The sequence below is a fragment of the Balaenoptera physalus genome (genome assembly GCF_965194825.1).
Source record: "Balaenoptera physalus genome assembly, chromosome: 9".
NCBI lineage: Eukaryota > Metazoa > Chordata > Mammalia > Artiodactyla > Balaenopteridae > Balaenoptera > Balaenoptera physalus.
Genome location: NC_138888.1, coordinates 31670741 through 31688862, shown reverse-complemented (window position 1 = coordinate 31688862; position 18122 = coordinate 31670741). Strand labels below are relative to the sequence as shown.

Genomic DNA, 18122 nt, shown 5'->3' with positions numbered 1-18122 from the left:
AGGGGGCTTACGTAGCACAGACAATCACCAGGCTCTTGCTGAAGGGATTTTCGCCTGGGCACATGGAGTGAGGGGCTGATATGAACCAGAAGACTGTAGGCTGTTCCATGCTGCCCCAGTACTCAGTTCTAGATCCTTTCCCTACAGTTTTCTTATGCTTTTTTTTTTTGGTAGAGGAGGAGGCATGGTAGTAAGGTAGGGAATAATTTTCTGGAAAGGGAGCAGAGCCAGCGTTATACCTAAGAGTTAAAAAAATCACCGAGTGATTTAAGGAACATATAAAACCTCTCTGTTTAAAAAAATCCTACTTATAGATGCCTAAAATTTCACCTATAATTAGGCAAGGGGGTGGTTAATAGATTTCAAATTATGGACTTCTCCATTCCATGGGTTGTCACTATCTAGTGTGCCATTCTAATTATTTATGGCTGTGTATCAAACCATCCCAACACCTAGTGACAAGACAACAGTAAACATTTTATTATGACTCTTGGTGTCTGTAGGGCAGGCATTCAGGAAGGGCTCAGCTGGGTGATTCTGACTCAGGGTCTCCCACGTGGGTCAGTCAGACAGTGGCTGAGGCAGTGGAGGTCTGGAGCAGCTGGGGACGGACAGAGCATCTCTCTCTTTTTATATACATATGGTCTCTCTGCAAGCCTTCCTCACTGCATGGTGGCCTCAGGGTAATTGATTGAAGATGTCAAGGAAGTGTATTCCACCTTCAAGAGGGAGTATTTCAGCTAAGAAGGCAGAAGCTGCATCATCTTCTATGACTCAGCATTGGAAGGCCAGCAGAGTTGCATCTGCTACGTCCTGTTGGTTACAAGAGAGGCACAAATCTGCCCAGACTCAAGAGGAGGGGAATTAGATTCCTCCTCTGGTGGGGGAGCAACAAGGTTCTAGAAAGCATGTGGGATGGGAGATATAGCTGTAGTCATCTTTGAGAAATGCTATCTGTGGCCGGTGCTTAATTGGGAAGGATTTAAGGGCCACACCCAGGGTGTATGGGAATGCTGTAAAGTTTTGATGTGTGGGAGTAGGTGTGTGTGTCAGAAGGTGACACGTGCTGGGGCCCTGGGTCATGTATTTGCCTTCCCTGCGCTATGCACTTTCTTTCTCCAGCCCTTTTATAAAATGAAAGTGCCCTGCCAGTAATATTCCTATATTGTTTTCTTCTTTGACAGAACACATCGTCTGCAAACAAAAGACAAAACAAAAACACAGGGAAAAGAAAAAACCCCTTCTCCACACAAAATCCAGAGTGACTTAGAGAACGGAACATAGCAAGTGAGTATATAGAGTATGTAGAAAAGACTTGGGGGGGGGGGAAAAAACCCCAAACCAGAGGCTGGTTCCAAAAGATGTCATAGGAACCTGCAGCTGTAAAGACTACAAAATGCAGAGAATATCTGTGTATTTTTGGGGTGGAGATTGTCTTGGGGGTAAACGTCTTAGAAAAAAAATAATAAAATTTGACAGAATTTTTTACATAGAAATTAAAAGCTTCAGTATGGCAAAAGAAAACATTAAAAAAGTTAATAGTCAAACAATCAAATAGGCTGGGAAAAAAATGTTTGCAATAAACATAGCAAAGGATTATATTTCAAAGAGCTTCTAGCAAATGTACAAGCAAGTTATAAACAATCCAGCAGAAAAATGGCCTAAGGATATCAACAGGCAGTCCACAGAAAAGAAAGGGAAAATGTCCAATAAATAGATAAAGCTTTGTCATCTGGGAAATGCAAATTAAAACAAAAATGAGCTACCGTATTTAACCATTAGATTCCAAAATTAAAAATGATAATATCAGATGCTGGCTAGGGTATGAGGAACTCATATGCATTGTTGGTGAGATTGTAAATTACCATAATTTGTACAAGAGTTATCTGGCATTTTTATTAAAGTTGAAAATGCCTATATTTTTAACAGAGCAATGTCTGTCTTTGAGAATATATTTAACAGAAAAAAACTGTCAATGTTTACATTAAAGAGTGTTTATTATGACAATTTTCTTATTTACAAAAGCTAGAAAAAACTGAAAGTCTGTGAATAAGGTAATGACTGAATTTTTAGTCTATAGAATACTATGTAGTAAAGTAAAATAAAAAGGTATATCTCTGTTTCTTGTCTTGGACATAATTCAGTATATAATAGAGTGAAAAAAGTTACAGAATAGTATTTTTGTGTATATACCTATTATAACTTATAATATGTAAGTATAAATAAAATGATAAATATACATGCATATGATTATTTAAATAAAGAAAGTGTAGAAGGAATCATTTGACATTGTTAGTGGGATTAACAAAGTGTTATTAATACCCATTTGGGATGAGATGGGAGGGAAACTTAATTTTACTTTACAAACATCTTCATCTTTGGAAATGTTTCTGCAAGCATGTATGGGTGTTTGATCCAAAAGACTAAAGAAAAAGGATATCCATTACATGTGTTGGCTAGCCCAGCTCCTGGTCAAATAAATATCCATTGAATGAATAAATGAATATCTTGGATCCATTGTCTCACTGATGTATGTCTCTGTTTCCTGCTTAGAGGGAGCCTGAGATTTCTGCAGTTAAATCCATTAAAAAAAAAAAAATCACAGGGATAATACTTTTGTTCTTCCCATGAGGAAGGTTATTCCAGTAAATCAAGTTTCTATTTTGATAATTCAGGTCTATGTAGTATCATCAAAATAATTCTAGTAAAAAACAAGAAACAGAAAAGATGTAAATGTCTCTACTGCTGCTTTATTTAGTTGGAGGATCAAAGATTTGCAGCACAGATTTTCCAACTTGATTCAGTTTTTCTGCCCAAATCGACTAGAAAATTCTCATTTCATGCAGTTACAGCTCTTTATCACCCTTCATTATAAAATGTTTCCCTTTAGGAGTAGACCATTTTTGAGAAGGACAAGCTTTCTGGAGTGATTAAAAAATTCTAGCTAGCACCTCACCCTTTTGAAAATGGAATTTGAACAAAATCCAAGAACAGTTTGAAAATTCAACTTCCTGTTTTGGAGGACTTCACTGTAAAACCCATCAATACTAGCAATGTACCCAGAGTCCATGGAAACAAGAGTCCATGTTTCTATTCATTACATTCTTTTTATCACCTGATTACAACCATGGCTTAATTTCTGATGAAAATTCTAGTTCTTCCCACCCACACGATTATCTCTATTTGAAGCTGGGTGGTCACTTACTGTCCTTATTCTCGAGAGAGGATGGGAGAGGTGCTTCCTTCTACATTTTTGCTTCTTCCTTAGGCACCCAATGCTTCTATTACTTATACCCCAGATGGTGAGTTCTTTATCACGCACACAGCAAACAGGAGCTGGGTCTCCTCTGGAGGTAACGTGAGACCCTGTGCCTTACCTCCTGGGCTGCTCCGTGAAGGCAGAACACCCGCTAGACCAAGAAGCTTCCCATGAACTCCTGCTTCTCCCAATTCCCTTGTACCTGTCTAGTCTGGGAGCTCTACAGAAAGCCTGTGCCCCTTGGGAAAGGAGCGTTCGCTTTCTCTCCCACCTGCAGACAGGTTGGGAGGCTTACGTGGGCCTCGGTTAGTATAGCCCACACGATAGAGGCAGGAACGCCTCAGGTGCCTGTGAGAGTGTTTGGGCACAGGAAATATGGTACAATGCAAGGGTTTTTGTGTGGATAGGGAATTTTTCCAAGGGAGGGGACGGGAGCTCAATTTAGAAGGTCTTCTCACCTGCCAGACTGAGGGGACACGCAGCCCTCCTGAGCCAGGGACAGGCGACCCATAGGAGGCTCACAGCCGAGGGATACACTGGGAACTGTGCATTTCCTCTGGGGACAGACATTTTTCAGAGAGATCGGGACCCTGAGGGAACCACTTTAATTCTGTATAATTAAGGAGTGAGACAGAGCACAGAAATTCAACTGAGCAGTTGCCATGTATAAGAGCCAGACTTTGAGCTATTGTAGGAAGCCTGGAAATGTTGGGATGCTGGCATTAAATGTCATCTAATGAGGAAATGACCATTCCAACAAGACCAGCCTAAAATAGAAGAGGATCAGGGCACCGTGCAGGTGCCTGGCAAAGGAAAAAAACTCAGACCAGACCAGGAAAAAGATAATTCCTTTAACCATCTCTAATGATCTTACTGATTCCCAATGAGGAGCGATTGAAAGTTAATAGAAAAACCACAGGATATTCAATTTGTAGTTTCAATGAATTAGCATATATATTCACGGTTAAGTTACTTTCTAAAATAAGCTTTCTGTAATTCTTGTTGTGTGTGTGTGGAATTATGCATTTGTGTCTCCCTCCTCAGGTGTAAAGCCAATGGAGTCTGCCTCAGTCAGAGGGTCCCACAGGTACTGAACACATTCTAGAGAAGCCACAGAATCACACGCATTGGTGCTCTGACAGACTGCCAGCCTTACCCAGCCTGGGTCCTAAGTGCTGCCCAGGGTTCCTCTCAGACGTGGTCACTATTTGGCTCCCTGGACCCAGGTGCGTTGGCCAGAGGATGCGGGGAAGTGATGAAGTCACAGGCTGTTAGCTACACCATATTAGCCAATCAGTTGAGGAAATTGATACACTTCAGTTTGGATCACATTTGTACATGCTCTAAGGGAAGGTTTTAAAGACTCGTTGTTGTCAGTTGCAGATTCTGATTCAGTAAGAGGTCTGCAGGGGGGCCCAGAAATTGACCTTTTCTATAAGAACCTCAGGTGGGTCTGATGCAAGTGGTCCATGGCCCACAATTTGAGAAATACTGCTTTAAGGAAACTCTGGTTCTTGAGCTAAGCAATTTGCAAATTTATTGCAGGGTAAGCAATTGAAATTTCACCATGGCTATTTCCAGTCTAGGTGTGTAGACATGAGCTAACAGGTGTTGTCAATTTTTTTGGCCCAGTTCAGTTGGCTTGGCACTCTTCAGGCTGCTGTAAGCATTTTCCACACTGTATAGTGATTTCCTTCTCAGAGATGCCAAGTCAGACTCTCATAAATATGGAAAGGGGAAAAGGAATTTTTCATGCAGATTAAAAATCATACCCCAAGTTCAGCCTCTCTACCACTCCAAGTAAACTGATGAAAATAAAAGCTAAAATAGGCAGAAAAGGGTACCACTGTACAGTAAAAAGAGGCAATGGGAATAGTTGTGAAAAGGTCAGCAAAATGCACTGCAGAAAAAGAAGTGTCAGCCTCCTGGGCACAGTGGTAATTTGAAGGCCCACAGGACTCTGTTCTCTCTATGGGTGAGTTCCTGTTTCAGCCACTCAAATCAACACTATACATAAGTGCTAGTGTGTTAAATTTTTTCTGAGTATATACTTACAATAGAAAAAAAGTCTTTGGTGTGCTGGCAGAAATAAGAAATCAAAGTTCATCTCAAGAGACCTTAAAAAATCTAGGGCAGGATACTTTATGGAGATCACACTACTTCTGGAGCTTCCCTACCATGGGAATCAAGAGATTTATCCCTCTTGACCTCTACATCTGTGGTGGACGTTTTTAAATCAGTGTATCCTCAAAAGAAGGTAATTCAAAGCTGATTTTAAAGTTCTTCTCCTACCTCCTCTAATATCGTAATTGATAAGGTCAACTCTTGATGGTTATTGTAACTCTGACCTGGCTTAGCAAAATCTCACAGACAACCTAAACCTCAACTGGAATGATGTGCTAGCCTTCAGTACTTAGTTTGAACTTTATCTCCTTCAGTCACTCCTTGTTGAAGATGCTGATAAGCTATGAGGAACAAGACACAGCTAAAGTGAGGCAGGTGAAGGATATACATTGATAAGATACAAAAAATCCTGGTTTCTGACCTTGTGGATCTTAATGGTGTACCTATGGTATCTTCCTGTCCCTGAATTCACATCTACACTGAGCGAGCTCACTGCTTGGTAAACACAGTAGACCCTTACTAGGTATTGCCTGAAAATCACCATGTACTGTGTTAATATTAAGTAATAATAGAATTAAAATCTGTCTTTCTTTTTAATCCACCTCGTCTCAACCCTTGTGTTTAAAGGCAGTTCTCCTGTTTGGAGTGTAGTTCAGGATAGCACAGCAATCCCATGCCACCCCTTATTCTCTGTTCATGTAAACAGTCCATGCATGAAGCATCTATGTAGCTGTGGTAAGCACTTTGCAGGTGAGATGAGGGTAAAGAGAGAGGAAAGTACAGGTTCTACTACTTAATATGTTTATGATGGTTTCACATCACTTATTTTTTTTCTGAGTGTGCTTCCTCACCTGTAAAATGTGAATAATATCTACTTCAATGGTTGTCCTAAAAATCAAATGAAATAATTAAGGTTGTCAGATTTAGCAAATAAAAATAAAGTTAATATAAGTACACCCCATGCAATATACTAAAATATACATAAAAATTATTTGTTATTTATCTGAAATTGAAATTTGCCTGGTGTCATATTTTTTCTGGTATCCCTAGGAATAATATGTGGTAATAATAGCCATTTGTCGAGTGTTTTTCATGTGCCAGGGACCACTAGGTACTTCAATTACATTGGCCATCGTTCCAACAGCAACTGAAAACAGTTATTACTAACCCCATTTTGCATATAGGATATGGAAGTTTTCCAAAATCAAATAGCCAGTAATAGCATAGTCAATCTTCAAATCCATTATATCATGCTGCTTCTTTAGTTGATAGAAACACTTTGAAATTGGAGAGTACCCAAGTGTTTTATTAGTACAAGGGGTCTCTCTGTTCATGTGTTCTATCCTGGATACAGGAAAATGGACTGTGTGAAGAGTAATGGGAATATGGAGATTAAGAAGTGCCATCAAATGTAGGAAAAAGCCTGTATTTGCCTCTCACCTTCTAGGATTATGTTCTCTTGCCAGGAAATCTGTGTTTCTACGGATACCAAGGCAAGGGCGTAGGGGCTCTGTAACAACATCTCGGTGTGTGATGCAACACATGGGATTATCTACTGCCAAGCCCATGCCAGAGGAGGGATTTGTTGACTAGCTGGGCCTTAAAATAAATTAGCTATGTAAGCAACCATGTTCACATTTTTATTGATACTTTCTCAGGCACCTTTCAAAGAACCAGAATAGCCTAGATAATGGGTACCATTGCCTGTTACAAATGACAACTAAACAAAATTGCTATCAGGGATTTTCTCTAACTCCTCTCTTCCCACCCTGCCACCCACCAATAATTTCCAATTTTGCCAGTAGGTAACAACATTCAGCTGTATCACCTATACTTCCAATCTTTCAAGTACAGTCAGAACTTCATTCATTCCTTCATTCCTTCATTTATTCAACAAGCACTTATATAGCACTTTCCAGACACTGTTTTAAGCACTTTACAAGTATTAACTCATTTAATTCTCATGATCAACCTATAAAAGTAGGTATTGTTATTACTCCCATTGAAATTTGGAATGGTACCCCAGGTTCCTACGAGGATCTTTTGGTGAAAAATAACAACTCCCTCCCCCAAAGATGTCCACGCTTTGATCCCTGGAACCTATGAATATGTTATATTACAGAGCAAAGAGACTTTGTAAATGTAATTAAAGTTATAGATCTTAAAATTTGGAGTTTATGCTGGATTTTTGAGATAGGCCCAATCCAACCATACCAGCCCTTAAAAGCAGAGAACTTTCTCTGACTGGAGGCAGAAGGGATGCAGCAGAAGGAGAAGTCAGAGGTGGGAAGCATGAAGGGGACTTGATACATTGTTGCTGGTCTGAAGATGGAGGTCATGGCGGGATGGGTTATGCAGGTGGCCTTAAATTGCTCAGGGGGACTCCCGGCTGACAGCCAGTGAGCGAATGGGAAATTCAGCCCTGCTGCCACGAGGAACAGAATTGTGCCAACAACAGGAGTGAGTGTGGAGGCAAATTCTCCTTCCAGATAGGGAGCTGCAGATGAGTGCTTGGGCCAGCCTTCTGAGACCCAGAGCAGAGGAAGAAGTTGAGCTCATGGGAACTGGCTGAAGAAAGGGTGGGCTAATGCATTCGTATTGCTACGAGCTGTTAAGTTTGTGGTAATGTTTACAGCAGCGAAAGAAACCTAATACAGATCTTAACATTTAGGGTACCACTTTTTATTAATGTGTCTTAGTATGGTAGCCATATACTCCTCAGTTGACTAGAGTATTTAATTAAGTAGAATATTTCACTTTGTAATGACTGTGCTAACCAAGTGTTCTTTGTATTGCACCGCTGAAGAGGCTCAGTTTACAGTGTCCCAAGTAATGGACTCCCCACCCAATTCTAGGACTCAATCCCTACATTATTCATTTGCTTGGAAGGGGAAGCAGGCTCAAAGGAAACTGTGTAGAACAGAAGAGGGAAAGGTTCTTAAAATGTTGAATCAGGGAAGGCAGCAGCGTAAGAGAGTTAAGAGCACAGCTTCTTAGCCCGAGTCTGGGTTTTAACTCAGGCTCCATGACTTACTAGCTATATGACCTTGGGAAAGTTACTTAATTGGGTTTTGGTTTATCTTCAAAATTCGGATGGTGATAAGAATAAAACCTAGGGTTGGCACCAGGATTTAATGAGTTAATATACATATAGAGCTGCTGGAATATGGCCTCTTGGAATATGTGTGAACGATCTAGTGTTAGCTGTTACCATTAATCTTCGTTGCAGAAAGTGAAGATGGAAACACACAAATAAGGAAAAGTTCATAATGATTTGAAATCAGAGAAAGACTTTTTTCTGGCCGTGCCATGCGGCTTGTGGGATCTTAGTTCCCCAACCAGGGATCGAACCTGGGCCCCCAGCAGTGGATGCGCGGAGTCCTAACCACTGGACCGCCAGGGAATTCCCTGAAATCAGAGAAATGGAAATTAAAATAACAATGAGATATCACTTAAGCCAATTCAATGGGCACAATTGAGAAGGCTGGATAGCGCCAGTGTTGGGGAGGACGTGGAATGTGGGTACCGCCCTCACCACTGCTGTTGGGGGTGAGATTTGTAGAGTCATTCTGTTGGTAAGGTAAATAAACACACCCCTGTGTTTTGAGTTCTCCTCAAAACATACCCCAAAATAAGGACTGGAAGGGAAGTGGTTTATTTGGGAGGTGACAGGAAACCCTGATAGGGGAGCAGAGAAGTGAGGTAAAGAAGGACAGGCACTCAATAAAGGACATGTTTTCAAGCAAGTTACTACTGTGTGTTAATGGAGTTTATCTGGGGGAGTCTAGGAGCCAGTGTAGAGTAAGACCCTCACAGTTTGCCCCCCCCGCCCCCCCAAGGGGTGAAAGAGCTGGAATATTTTTATATAACTGTCATTAAGCATTGGTTGAGGTCTGCTGGGAAAGCCCACAGGCAAAGATATGCAGATGCTGTCACTGGGCAGCTGGAGAGGCCTGCCTGTGTGAGTGATGCGGAGGCCGAGGGGTTACAGGTATGGTGCTGACAGTCTCCGTGCAGGGTCGCCAAGGACTTCCACTCCTGGGCATAAGCCTAAAGGAATGATATGAGGGTGTTCTTTGTGGCATTATTTGTAGTGTCAGGGAATTCTAGACAAGCTGAGTGACCATCACTGGGAGAGTAAATATATACAATGTGAAGAATGGGCATATTATACAGTAGTTAAAAGCAACGTAGCTACATAATGTATCTGAAAAATAATCCTGAGTGAGAATTGAAACGGAATGAAACCTATAACACACACACACACACATACACACACACCAAGGAATATTTTGTAGCAACACATTTAATGAAGACAAAAAAAATACAAACACATCAGAAAATGTTTCTTTTTTTTGAAAAGTAGTTAATTTACATTGTGTTAGTTTCTGATGTATAGCAAAGTTATACAGTTTTATATGTATATACCTTTTCAGATTCTTTTCCTTTATAGTTTATTACAAGATATTGAATACAGTTCCCTGTGCTATACAGTAAGACCTTGTTTATCTATTTTATATACAGTAGTTTGTATCTGCTAATCTCAAACTCTTAATTTATCCCTCCTCCCGCCACTTCCACTTTGGTATCCATAAGTTTGTTTTCTATGTCTGTGAGTCTGTTTCTGTTTTGTAAATCAGCTCATTTGTATCATTTTTTTAAGATTCCACATACAAACAATATCATATAATATGTGGCTTTCTCTGTTTGTCTTCAGTTAGTATGATAATATCTAGATCCATCCATGTTGCTGCAAATGGCATTATTTCATTCTTTTTTTATGGCTGAGTAACATTTATGTGTATATATATATACATATATATATATATATATGTATATATATACCACCATTTCTTTATCCATTCATCTCTTGATAGACATTTAGGTTGCTTCCATGTCTTGACTATTGTAAATAGTGCTGCTATGAATATTAGGGTGCATGTATCTTTTTGAATTAGCGTTTTCTCCAGATATACGCCCAGGAGTAGGATTGCTAGATCATATGTTAACTCTATTTTTAGTTTTTTAAGGAACCTCTATACTGTTCTCCACAGTGGCTGCACCAGTTTACACTCCCACCAACAGTGTAGGAGGGTTGCCGAAAAGTTTTGTATAAGGGAGTGGAGGAAAGGGAATTTGCTATGAGAACGAGATAATAAACAAACAAACTAATAAATAAATAATTTTTAACATCACGAAAGGGGATCTCCTATAGATCGTTGATGAAAATGTGCTATGAACTAAGGAGTTATTTCTCATGTGTTGGTTTCCCAGACTTCTGTCTCCTCAGTGGTAAGTCTGTTGCAGGAAGAGGGTGACAGCAGGGAGAGGGCAGTGGAGGTCAGGGCACTGAGACCTGCTCTGAGGGAAAAGGGGAGGGACTGAGGTCACGTTGGGGTGGAGGGGTTACCTGGACATCCCTACCTGGGGGCTCGAGTGGGAGCAAGGCTCAGCCTAAAGCAAGCAGAAGGGCAGTGGGGGTAATGCCAAGCCAAGGAGAGAGCCAGGAAGGGGAAACAGGACAAGGCAGCCCCAGGCAGAGGCGGGGACGTAGGGTTCATGCAGCAGGTTCTAAGGCAAAGTTAAGTGGATGAGCCCTGAAAAGCAACTTTTACATGCCTTTATCTGCCACTATCAGATAAGAGGAAAGATTTCTTTTCTGCCCCAACGAAACTGTTAGGAGTACTAAAATTTATGTAAAATACTACATACAATTTGAAGGTGCTTATACTAGTTAGCGATGACTCAGATTTTTAGTTTAATATAGTCTTTATACAAACAACGGGCTTGAGTTCCAAATGGGGTATAATTATGTTTTCCCGGTTTGGTCTCTTTAAAACCTAATTGTTCACTTAAAAAATCTGTTTGCACTAGTCAAGAACAACAACCTAGCCTTTTGTGATTTCCAGCAAGCACAGTGCAAATATTTAACAAATATGCACTATGGAGTGGATTGTTTTGCACAGCATGCATAAGAAATTTGTGGATTTAAATTTAATTTGAAAACACAATGAATTCAAGGTACCATTCCCAACACAGTTGGGTAGATAAAGATTAAAAAGCCCTAGTCTCTAAATTTGATCTGTCTTAAGGGTGTATTATGCTGTTATAAGTCAAAGAGTGTCCCAGAAAGAGAATGACAAAATTTTCAATAACACGGGTATTTTTTTAATATCACACTTCCAGAAGGAATTTAGAAATAGGGCTTTTGCTCTCAGATAGTACCTAGAAAAAAATGATTTGATCAAGGGCTTGGAAAAATTAGCAGTGATTTCAGTTCGTTACAGAGGTCTTATCTGCTATCACAACCCGCTTAGCACCCATGTGTTGTGTTATGAAGCGTTCTGGCTTATCTACTTAGTTAGATGGATGGTAAGATTATTTCTGCCTTCTTAGTCTACGTGATGGTGAACTCTGGTCAATCAGAACGGTTCACTGTGGCAGAATGCCTTCCATTGTCAATGCTAAGAATCCTATTTAATGGCAAATTATAAAATTTCTGAGTAGCTCCCAGCTGAAATAGTTTGTTTGTATTCTCCATAACAAATTCTTCCTTTGCAGTAACTGCTATTTCAGAGGAGACTGTAGGCATTTAAAAAATCTGGGTCACTCCTCATGCACTACAGAAAGAAATCTATGATAGACTAAGGCCTAAGGACCCATCTGTAGCTATGTGAGAACTGTGGGAGGTTGTAAATAAAGGCAGTGGGGGGCCCAGGGTAGCTTTCAGACCCTGACCTTCAGCACCAAGGTTGCCATATACTGTAATGAAAACTGTGTGTGGGAAAAAACTGAAAAAGGATGTCTTTATGTAAATATATAATTAGAATGCTAATCATATTCATGTTAATAATGAGGATTTTCACATTGGGGAAAGGTTGACAAAGGAATTGGGTTATGTGGGAAGATCATTAAAGCTCAGCAAATAGTATTTTTTTCCCCTAACATTGACCATTGTTAAAGGAATCGTCACATTAACCTCTTTTTGGTTAAAATAAAAACGTCACACTGATATTTATTAGGGCAAAAGGTCACTCACAATATTTACCTCTGACTGGTCAAGGATTCAAGTGGCAGAAGCCAAGAAGTTTACGTTCCAGGTTATCAAGGTCACACAAGTATACAACACAAACTCGGAGACCCTCTTGGGTCTTACCCTGATGGGTAAGAGTGCAGACGTTGAGGTAGACCCATAGCTAGACTCTGCCAATTACTGGCTTTGTGACCTTGGGAAAACTACTTCACCTCTCTGTGTCTCTATCTATGCAAGGGGTTTAATGTCAGAATATAATTAGAATGCTGATCATATTCACAATAACAATGAATATTTTGATATTTTAATATTGATAGGGTTGTTGTGAGCATTAAATCAGCTGATACAGCAAAGTAACAGCATCTAGTATGTTAAAACCTTCAATAGGTACTGGCTGTTAATAATTCTTACTTAGTGACTTAAAAAAAAAGACAGACTCCCTGTATCAGAATTTTTAGTATTACTTGAAGGTTATGATTATCAGTGAGCATTGCCAAATTCATTTCTACCTTTTAACAGCTTCTAGATTATTTCCTCAGATTGACATTTACCAACCTGGGTAACACCTCCAGTATTTACTGAGCTGCTACCCTCTGCCTCATGAGCTTATGGGCCGGGTACAATGGGGCACACTGAGGATACTCTGGACTCGGGTGGTGCTGATTTTCATGTGTCTTAGTTGGGTAGGTCTGCCATAACAAAATACCACAGATGGGTGGTTTCAACAGCAGAAATTTATTTCCTCACAGTTCTAGAGGCTAGAAGTTCAAGGTCAGGGTGTCCACAGCGTTGGTTTCTTCTGAGGATCTTTTTCTTTGGCTTGTAGATGGATGTCTTCTGATGTCTTCACAGGGTTTACCCTCTATACGTGTCTGTCTGTGACCTCATCTCTTTTTTCAACCCTATTGGACCAGGGCTCACACATATGACCTCATTTTACCTTAATTACCACTTTGAAGGCTCTATCTCCAAGTACAGTCACGCTCTGAGGTACTGAGGGTTAGGACTTCAACATATGAATTGGGGCGGGGGGAACAGTTCAGCTCATACAAGGAGTTTTGCTTTCTAGTTGGGAGGCAGACTATAAGGATGAAGGCACTGCAGCTGGCTGTCAGCAGATTCAGCTCAGTCTTGCCTCGGGGTTTGGCATCAATCCTGATCTCCCTCAGAGGATTTTATGAAGTCCTGGTTCAATAGCTCAAGTGACTACTCACATCATATCACTCTTTCTCTGACTTTGATCCAGTTTTGATAGTAAGAGCAGCTAACGTGTGCAACACTTACTATGTGCCAGGCACTATGCCAGGTGTTTTCCTTGTATTTTCATTTCCTTCTTGATGACCCTATGATCCACTTAATTCACGCTTAAGGCAGTGTTGCCCAAAAGAAACATGGTCAGCTATCAAAACATAATTTTAAAATGACCATATTCATGACTAGCATTTCCTCAATACCATAAGAGGTTATATATAATATGTACGATTACATGTATAAGATTATCTATCTATCTATTTAAAGGGCAATATCAAGAGCCCCTTTCCTCTCCTATCCACTTTTCTAGTATTGCCAGATCTCTAGTCTTTCTCTTCTCCAAAATCCTTGAAAAATTCTTCTCTTGTCCTAGTCCTAGCATAGGCATATCTTGAGTTATATTCCTCCTGATCTTCTATCCCAATTCTATATCACAAAAGCCCTAGGAACAACTTTGGCAATAACAGGGCCTTCCTTGGAAGATATGGGAGCAAAATAACTTGAGAGGCCACCACCAGAATCTCCTTTCGCAGACAAAGAAAGGGAGAGGCTGGGCATCCTCAGGCTCATAATTTGTCTCTTTACGTGAACATCACCTTCCTTAATCCCTACACCAACTCTGGGCTAGTTTCTATTCTTTTTATTTTATTTTATTATTTATTTATGACTGTGTTGAGTCTTTGTTTCTGTGCGAGGGCTTTCTCTAGTTGCGGCAAGCGGGGGCCACTCTTCATCGCGGTGCGTGGGCCTCTCACCATCGCGGCCTCTCTTGTTGCGGAGCACAGGCTCCAGACGCGCAGGCTCAGTAATTGTGGCTCACGGGCCCAGTTGCTCCGTGGCATGTGGGATCTTCCCAGACCAGGGCTCGAACCCGTGTCCCCTGCATTGGCAGGCAGATTCTCAACCACTGCGCCACCAGGGAAGCCCTAGTTTCTATTCTTATCTCCATTTTTCAGATGAGTGAAATGAGGCTTAGAGAAATTAAAGAGCAAGGAAGTATCAGACCTTGAACTTGAACGTCTGCAGTCTTATTCCAAAGCCTACACTCTGAGTCACTGCCCACACTGCATTTTAATGGGGCTAGTGTGCTTGCCATTACTCTTGGCCACCCATCATTTGAATGTTCTTATATTTGAGAATACTGCACAAAATTTCCCAGAGTTCATGGGCTATGATAGAAGGTGACACTGCCTTATATCCACTTTCACAGCCTCCCTTGCAGCTAGGCGCATGGCCTTGGCTCTGCCGGTCCTACTCCACTCTCTGTCCTTTACTTCCAGCCCCTCGGTGCCCCCAGAGTCGCACAGATGTTGCTTTGGAAGCTAGTGACATAAAGAAGCATAAGCCGTACACAGTGCGCTCTGGGGATGGTGGCAGCTGCGTCTATTATCTACAGCTGGTTGTGTCTGAGAGGCAAGCCGTGCTCGGCATCTTCACTGGACCAGGTTTATGTTGTGATTTGGCAGGTGGCCCTGCCTGAATGTCCCCCAAGCCTGCTTCTCTGGCCTACCCAGAGATTCTGCGAGTCATCAACACCATTGTAATGAATCCTCTTTCTGCTTAACTTAGCTAGACATAGTTTCTATTGCTTGTAAAGATGAACTCAAACTGGTTTGAGTGCTAACTGAGCTTTTTTGTTTGTTTGTTTCCATCAAGCTACTACATTATTCTCCAGTCTCTCCCAAGAACATTCCTTGCCTTATCCTCAAAAGCCTTCCCTCTCACACTTGTTCCCAGGAACTAACATTATGTCCCTAAAGTTTCACCCTGTGACTGAGCCTAGCTTGCTACCTGCTACTAGACCAGCTAACGTCACTGGTTTCCCGATGTTGCCTGGTCTGTTGACCCCATGTGTCAAGTGCCTGCTGCAGATATGTCTGTAAAGATACAGAATATAAAGGAGCTCAAAACCCAGAGCTCATTATCAGGAATAGAGAGCTTGGTCCTGTCAATGAGGCACGTGCACCAACTGAATTCTACATCTTCCCCCTTCCTCTGCTGTCTACTTTCCAATTTTCTTTTCATAGATTTTGGATGTGCCAAAATATAAATCTCACTTGATGTTTTTTATGTTACAATCATTGTTAAAATATTTATGATAGAGTCAAAATGCTTTTGGCTGAAAGTGACTGAAATCTAGCTCATGCCAACTTAAGAATTCTAGGAATCCTGAGGATGAATATGGCTTCAGGCATGGCTAAATCTAGGTGCTCCAACAGTATAATTAGGGCTCTGTCATTGCCTCCCTTAATGGGTCTCTCCATTTTCCAGGCAAGATCGTTGTCTATCTATAACCCCAGGCTAATATCCCACCAGTTTAACAACAAAAGTTTAAAGAGACAGTATTTCCCCCAAACTCTGAAATACACATTTCTGAGGAGGATTCTGATGAGCTAGTCTATGTCTGTGGTAGAAGAGGATAGAGTGCCATAGTGGACAGATTTACTGGGTCCACATACAGAGTTTGGCATGTAAATCTCAAAGGAAGTGTAGGATACTGCTACCAGAAGAAAGAGGAAGGATGCCTGGTAGTCAAAACCAGGCGATATCTACACAAAGATCTTGTCAACTAACATAAATGTTTTATGTACTAATTTCCAGTGTTCACGTCTCCATCCTTGCCTTGCTTGAACTCTCAGCATCATTCAACACATGGGAATTTTGCTCGGTCTTGAAATGCTTTTTTTTTTCCCGTGGGTTTATGTCATCATACTTGTTTTCCCCTACCCTCCTGATTCTTCTCATTCTTCTTTGCCCGCTTTTTCTCTTCTAAATGTTGAAGTACCCTCAGCCTCGAACTTCCATCTTTTCTTTATTTATATTCTCAAATGAATGATCTAGGTAATCTTAATTAATCACCAAATAATAAATAATATAATAGTAATAATAATGATGGCAAATACTTTTCTAACACCAGGTGCTACGCACTGTTTTAAGTACACTATGTACATTAAATACTTTAATCTACCACAGCCCCTATGAGGCATTATCACAGTGATGGTTAAACTTATGTGTCAATTTGACTAGCTGGGGGTACCCAGATCAAACATTATTTCTGGGTGTGTCCAAGAGGGTGTTTCTGGATGAAATTAGCCTTTGGATTGGTGACCTCAGGAAAGCAGATTACCCTCCTCGGTATGGGTGGCATCAGCCTATTTGTTGAAGGCCTGAACAGAACAAAAGGCGGGGGGGGGAAGAATTCGCCTTGTTTTTCCTTCCTGCCTGCCTGTTTGAGCTGGGACATTGGTCTTCTCTTGACCTTAGACTGGTATTTAAACCATGATTAACTCTGGTTCTCAGGCCTTTGGACTTGGATTGAATTACACCACTGGCCTTCCTGGGTTTCCAGCTGGCAGATGACAGATCGTGAGACTTTTCGGCCTCCATAATCACATAAACGGATTCCTCATAATAAATCTCTCTCTCTCTCACCAAACAAATTCAGGAAAATTGTATTTGGTGAAATGCAAAAAACCTATACTCATCTCCTAACAATTGGGCATTTAAAAAAGAAAAATACTTCAGAATTCTTACATGAAAAACGCATAAGAGGGTCTAAAAAAAAAGAAGAGGTGATTAAATACTCTTAAAAAAACAGTTGAGGTAAAAATATAAAACATTCCAACTGGACTTTCCTGGTGGCGCAGTTTTTAAGAATCCGCCTGCCAATGCAGGGGACACGGGTTGGATCCCTGGTCCAGGAAGATCCCGCATGCCGTGGAGTAACTAAGCCTGTACACCACAGCTACTGAGCTTGCACTCTAGAGCCCGCGAGGTGCAACTAGTTAGCCCACAGGCTGCAACTACTGAAGCCCTTGCGCTCTAGGGCCCACGTGCTGCAACTACTGTGCTCGCATGCTGCAGCTACTAAAGCCCCCGTGCCTAGAGCCAGTGCTCTGCAAAAAGAGAAGCCACTGCAGTGAGAAGCCCGCGCACAGCAACGAAGAGCAGCCCCCGCTCACCACCACTAGAGAAAGCTCGTGCAGCAACGAAAACCCAACGCAGCCAAAAAACAAACAAACAAAATTCCAATTAAATTTCCTATAAAGGTTAGTCAATTTTGAAAGTGAGGGAAATGTAATAGGAAGTGAAATATATTTGCAGAAATTTTGGATGTTATATGTTTAAAAATCTCATTGCAACCAGTGCAAACAAGTATTCCTGGACAGTCGACTCCGTGTGGCACCGTCTTACCTCTGGGAAGTGACTACTGACAAGATAGCTTTCTAGCTCCTGCTTTGTATGGTGCGAAGACTGAAGACATGTAAACAAATAGGTAAGATCTTTCCAGGGGGTGGCTGAGTGCTATGAGGAGAATAGGGGAGAAGGATGTTTTGGAGCATGATTGGTTTAATCCATCACTTTATATCACTTAAGCAAGGAAGGCACCAAATACAAATCTCATTCTGTTGCTAGTTTTCTAAAGATGACTTTGAGTGGCTGATCTTTTAGAGC

At 41.1% G+C, this 18122-nt stretch overlaps 1 long non-coding RNA gene across 2 annotated transcripts; it reads right to left on the bottom strand.

Annotated features, from left to right (window-relative positions):
* Positions 1-460: 460 nt before the first annotated feature.
* On the bottom strand, positions 461-6157 carry LOC309667423. 2 transcript variants are annotated; one of them, XR_014267763.1, is made up of 2 exons: positions 3206-6157; positions 461-813 (listed from the first exon to the last, which is right to left on the bottom strand). It is a non-coding gene; the product is annotated as an uncharacterized lncRNA (long non-coding RNA). The 2 variants fall into 2 exon arrangements; XR_014267764.1 differs by having other exon boundaries at positions 461-719.
* Between the last annotated feature and the right edge of the window lie 11965 nt (positions 6158-18122).